This window comes from Oncorhynchus kisutch, linkage group LG11 (genome assembly GCF_002021735.2).
Source record: "Oncorhynchus kisutch isolate 150728-3 linkage group LG11, Okis_V2, whole genome shotgun sequence".
In the NCBI taxonomy this organism is placed as follows: domain Eukaryota; kingdom Metazoa; phylum Chordata; class Actinopteri; order Salmoniformes; family Salmonidae; genus Oncorhynchus; species Oncorhynchus kisutch.
In genome coordinates, this window is record NC_034184.2 from 12,005,699 (window position 1) to 12,011,698 (window position 6,000).

The following is a 6,000-nucleotide window of genomic DNA, read 5'->3' on the forward strand; positions in this document are numbered from 1 at the left end:
ATGCACTTAAACATATACAGTTGGCCTTGCTGTTATGATTTTAGTTGTTTTTTGCATTGTTGTTTTCTGTTTTCCTGTTTTTCTTTTTCTCTTTAGTTAATTTTCTTGGTTATTAGTGCATTGGGGGGTGGGGGGGGGGGAGGTGGAATGAATTAAATGCCTTTTTTATTTATTTTCTTGGGGGGGGGCTGTGGGAGGGGTCTCAGATGGTTGAGAGGCAGCTATTGGGGAACTGTGCTGGGATCTTGGTGGGTTCAGATCCCCGTTTTTGGCCTTGTGGGAGATCTGTCGACATGCCCTTGAGCAGGGCTTTGACCCTGGATACTTCGGTGTGTCTCTCTGAATGGGGGTCTGTTGGATGACTGGTATGATGTAGTTGTTGAGCAAGTATATTATATGTTTTGGATTCAATAAAAACATTTATTTTAAATTAATACATATTAAAAAACACAGCATGTATATATTTTGTATAAAATATTTTAGTCAGGCAACATATGAGATGGTGAATAGGCAACATTTCATTCCGAAGTCGGAGAATATTTTCTCTCGCTTCAGCTTATTGATTTCAATACATTTTGAGTAATATTTTACATGGTTGCGTCATATTTCTTTGCATACTTTCCGTTGAAGCTTGGATCGATGCATGCTTTGAAATAGGTCTAAATGGAGTATGCATTCGAGGAGTGCCCTCCATGCTCCGTTTCACATACTTTCATTTGTACTCATTCTCTGACCCTCCTGTGCCCCAATTTGTGTGCTCGGAGCACTGTAGTACGCATTTTGAGAAGCACCCACAGAGTCCCAGACAGCATCAGACTTCCCAGCCTGGGTGCACCGTGCATTCACATAAATAGTAGCAATATACACACATAGGTGCATGAGTGCACACACACAAACAGTATATGCAGGTGCACACAAACACACACACACAAACAATTCTCTATCTTTCTGTCTCTCTCCAGGGACCCTCCTCCACACATAAAAATACAAATATGCACAAAACGTATTCTGAGTGTGAATAAAGCCTTCACCTCTAACTGTAGTAATCTGGTCTCCATGGCCTAAGCCAGTGGCAGCGCTGTGCTATGACAGACATAGAATGCATCCCAAAGGGCACTCTATTCTCTTTATAGTACACTATTTTTGTCCACAGCCCATAGGACTCTGATCAAAAGTAGTGTCCTATATATAGGGAATAGGATGCCATTTTGGGAAGCATCCATGGTTATGAAATGCCTCAGGCAGTATTATCTATAAGGTAGTATTATCTATCAGGCAGCATTATCTATCAGCCAGCATTATCAACCAGACAGCATTATTCTAGACAGGCTCAACCACGGCTTAGCTAATATAATGCTTGACACACGATGATGGACTGGTGGACATTTGACGTGCCAACTCAGCATGTCATGTAAAGAGCAAGAAGGACTATCAGTCAGTGGAGCATGCAAAGGGAGACGTCATGCTGGTGACACTGGCAGTATAGAACAAGGTAACTATCAACTAGTTTACCAGTTGCAGTGGTACATGGATTTTCTATTGTAGGGTTAAGTAAAATTCTACCTAAAATGAATTCCCAATCTCATGTGTACTGTAGTATACTGTACAGACTAGAGAGGAAAACTTTATAGGAAGCAGCAAGTATTTGCCCTGATAATCTGAGATAGCCACTGTCATTCTGTCTATGGAGGAGTTACTCTACTCCTCTACTCCTCTATGGAGGAGTTACTCTACTCCTCTACTCCTCTATGGAGGAGTTACTCTACTCCTCTACTCCTCTATGGAGGAGTTACTCTACTCCTCTATGGAGGAGTTACTCTACTCCCCTACTCCTCTATGGAGGAGTTACTCTACTCCTCTACTCCTCTATGGAGGAGTTACTGTACTCCTCTATGGAGGAGTTACTCTACTACTCTACTCCTCTATGGAGGAGTTACTCTACTCATCTACTCCTCTATGGAGGAGTTACTCTACTCCTCTATGGAGGAGTTACTCTACTCCTCTACTCCTCTATGGAGGAGTTACTCTACTCCTCTATGGAGGAGTTACTCTACTCATCTATGGAGGAGTTACTCTACTCCCCTACTCCTCTATGAAGGAGTTACTCTACTCCTCTATGGAGGAGTTACTCTACTCCTCTATGGAGGAGTTACTCTACTCCCCTACTCCTCTATGGAGGAGTTACTCTACTCCTCTATGAAGGAGTTACTCTACTCCTCTATGGAGGAGTTACTCTACTCCTCTATGGAGGAGTTACTCTACTCCCCTACTCCTCTATGGAGGAGTTACTCTACTCCTCCTAGGGCAAGTCAATGTTCTCCATCACCAATGTGCCTACATGTGAGCATTACTGCAGTGACACAGACAGACAGGCTGATTGGGGATCATATTTAGGTAGCCTTTTCCACCTTTTTTTTTGTACCTTTATTTAACCATGTCATCTACAAGACCCTGCTAGGTAAAGTCCCCCCTTATCTCAGCTCGCTGGTCACCATAGCATCTCCCACCTGTAGCACACGCTCCAGCAGGTATATCTCTCTAGTCACCCCCAAAACCAATTCTTTCTTTGGCCGCCTCTCCTTCCAGTTCTCTGCTGCCAATGACTGGAACGAACTACAAAAATCTCTGAAACTGGAAACACTTATCTCCCTCACTAGCTTTAAGCACCAACTGTCAGAGCAGCTCACAGATTACTGCACCTGTACATAGCCCACCTATAATTTAGCCCAAACAACTACCTCTTTCCCAACTGTATTTAATTTTTATTTATTTATTTATTTTGCTCCTTTGCACCCCATTATTTTTTTTTATTTCTACTTTGCACATTCTTCCATTGCAAAACTACCATTCCAGTATTTTACTTGCTATATTGTATTTACTTTGCCATCATGGCCTTTTTTGCCTTTACCTCCCTTCTCACCTCATTTGCTCACATTGTATATAGACTTGTTTATACTGCATTATTGACTGTATGTTTGTTTTTACTCCATGTGTAACTCTGTGTCGTTTTATCTGTCGAACTGCTTTGCTTTATCTTGGCCAGGTCGCAATTGTAAATGAGAACTTGTTCTCAACTTGCCTACCTGGTTAAATAAAGGTAAAATAAATAAATAAATAAAAATACTAGGCAAGTCAGTTAAGAACAAATTATTATTTTCAATGACGGCCTAGGAACAGTGGGTTAACTGCCTGTTCAGTGGCAGAACGACAGATTTGTACCTTTGTATCTTGTCAGCTTGGACTAGTAACCTTTCGGTTACTAGTCCAACGTTCTAACCACTAGGCTACCCTTCCACCCCAACTGTTGTTTGTAGGATCTTGTTTTTGTATTGTTGCTTTTGAGCCCTACAAGGCTGTATGTTCATTCATTCATTCTCTTTATTGTTTTTGTTGCTGGTTCTCATTCAAATAAATTATGATGAACCTAAATCACGCTACGCCTTGTCTACCCATTTCGATGAGCGTTACAATATCTTCCAAATAAATTGGAACTGGAAGTGGTACAAAATAATAAACAGTGATCTCATTGATACATGTATGGTATAAATGGTGATCAGTTATTGTGATAAATGATGCCATGTCTAGAAACAAAATACAAAAAAGTTCCTGACATGCTATACATGAATGAACTAAATGCTACAAATAAAACATGTCAAGCCATAGGATGTTCTTACAGGTCTATAAAGCATGTGAGGCGCCAAAACATATTGAATTCAAAATCAATAATATCAAAACGGACCTCAACTCACTTGGTTATCGCTGCAGCATGGACACACACCACACCACTTCTTTATCGCATGGACAGTCTTTATTCTCGAAAATAACGGTTTGTCAAGATTTTCGGACGCGACCTGAAGAGATGTCCCGCGAAATGCGCATAGTGTGCGCTTGTCACATAAAGCCTGGCTATAGCTTCGCGCACTTGTGTTACAAATTGTAATTCTTCATGAATAATATTGCCGGTCTTTCGTATTTCAGTGAAGTGAAGTCACTGCCTGGTATAAACGTAGATAGATCAGCTGCAAACCGTTCTTAGAATAGAAGAGATCATGTGACTCCAGTTCCACCACGCGCTGCGCTCGCTCACACTTACCCCTCGCAGATTGACTCTGTTCTCTCCAGATGTGACACTCGCTCCCAGCATCAGCAGCAGCTAGAGCTCCTCTCAGAATCTTACCAATCTGATTATAAAAACCATGGCTGCAGTGCACATTAATCAGTGCACTTTAAACGGCGATGATCAATTGGTGTTGCTTCTATGTAGCCTACCTCTGCTTTTTTTATGAGGTTTAGCTTTATGTGAAACAACATAGGAACTGGCCACTACATTCCTTCACCCAAGCAAGCCAATACAAAGTTTACAATCACATGTCGAGTCAGTCTAAACTTTTAAATTGAAATACTCAAAACACCATCATTATGTAGTAAAACCATGAAAAGTAGTGCTTGCGCCTAAACTGAGATCTGGTGTTTGGAGGGTGTTTAAATGTAAACCCAATGTAAGTGTTAGGATACACAGAATGGAAGTACTGGTTATTCAATCTGAATATTTGTGTTTTTAAGTGTTTCAGTGCATGTAAAAGTCAGTATCAAAACAATGTTTGGGAAGACTGTGTCCTTCATACACTCAAATGGTTTCGAAATGCCAGTGGTTTATCGGATAAATATTGATTGATGAAAGTTTTCAGTCAATATTTTGATCAACATTTTAAAGAAAACTGGGAATTGAATACTTTTTTATGGGTAGACAATGGAACTAATTATAGGCCACAGCTGCCAGGCCCATCGTGAGATTAGAAATAATTGCACAATTAAAATGTTTAGGGCAAATCATAGCAGTGGTATCATGTATAAAGTGGCCTTTCATCACTGGTACCCAAGTGAGAAAGTGGATGTGAACTTGGGTGTCCTGCTTGTCAAAACACTGCCTTAGTCCATAATGCCATATTCTCATTGATTTGGAAGAATTGTAATATGATAAATACCTTACAGATCTTTGAACCGACTTACTTTATAAATAAAGAACATTTGAAAATACCTATTAATGTTTTGTTGTCTTTTGATCAGTTGCTAAGAAACAATAAAGCATTTGAAGCTTCAAAATCATGTCGTGAAAAAGTAATTTTGTACTCAATAATTATTAACTTGGACAAACTTATTAACTTGTATTTTCACAAAACTATATTTTCTTGTGTGCTTTGTTTGAGCATAATATTGTATATTTGGCCTTTTGGAATAACCAATGAGGAGTTAATCAACACACCATATGAGAGCAGGGAATATACAACACACAGGCGGCTGGCGGCACCTTAATTGGAGAGGATGGCTGGAATGGAATAGTATCGAACACATCAAACACATGGAAACCATACAATTCCATTTACTCCATTACAGCTATTATTACGAGCCATCCTCCCCTCAACAGCCTCCTGTGCTACAATAAGAGGAGGGAATCTTATTTACAGTATCTGGAAACTCCAGAAGAAGGCGATATAATTCTGCACTACACAAGACTCGAAACACCATAATAGTGTTTTCAACCTTTTCCGGGTTTGTGCTCCCAGTTTCTGGCAAGGTGTTGCATAACTCCTGATTAAGTGGTGTTACAACACCATGTCATGTTTTAGAACACCTCAGGATGAAAGTTTCAAAACACCTTAAATCTGTCACAATACCCTCACAACCATGTGTTTCATTACTTCAGCAAAGTTAAGGTTTAATCTCCTTTAATTGGTGGCAGCTCAGTTGCCACTAGTTTTAGTGTTTCAAAGCACTTCATTTTAACAGTGTATTTTTCACAGGCCAAGGATGCTACGGTAATGCTCTCGATTTCGACCCCATTCTATAGAAGCCTTTATTAACTTGTCCTATAGATACAAATAGCAGGAGTCAGCTCTCTGGCCTGGAGCAGGAGAACACTTACGAAAGCAGGGGAAAGGGATAAAAGAATGAACAGGGCTGTCCATCTCTCTTGGCCTAAATACAGAGAGCCCTGGAAAT

The 6,000-nt window shown here is 40.2% G+C and overlaps 1 protein-coding gene across 1 annotated transcript in view; it reads right to left on the reverse strand.

The window, feature by feature from the left end:
- LOC109900018 (testis-expressed protein 2) overlaps positions 1-3,982 on the reverse strand; it is a 36,406-nt gene extending 32,424 nt beyond the window's left edge. Inside the window, exon 1 of the mRNA XM_020495732.2 lies at positions 3,750-3,982. The gene's annotated coding sequence lies outside the window, so the exon portion shown is untranslated. The remainder of the gene's footprint in view (positions 1-3,749) is intronic.
- Positions 3,983-6,000: the final 2,018 nt, after the last annotated feature.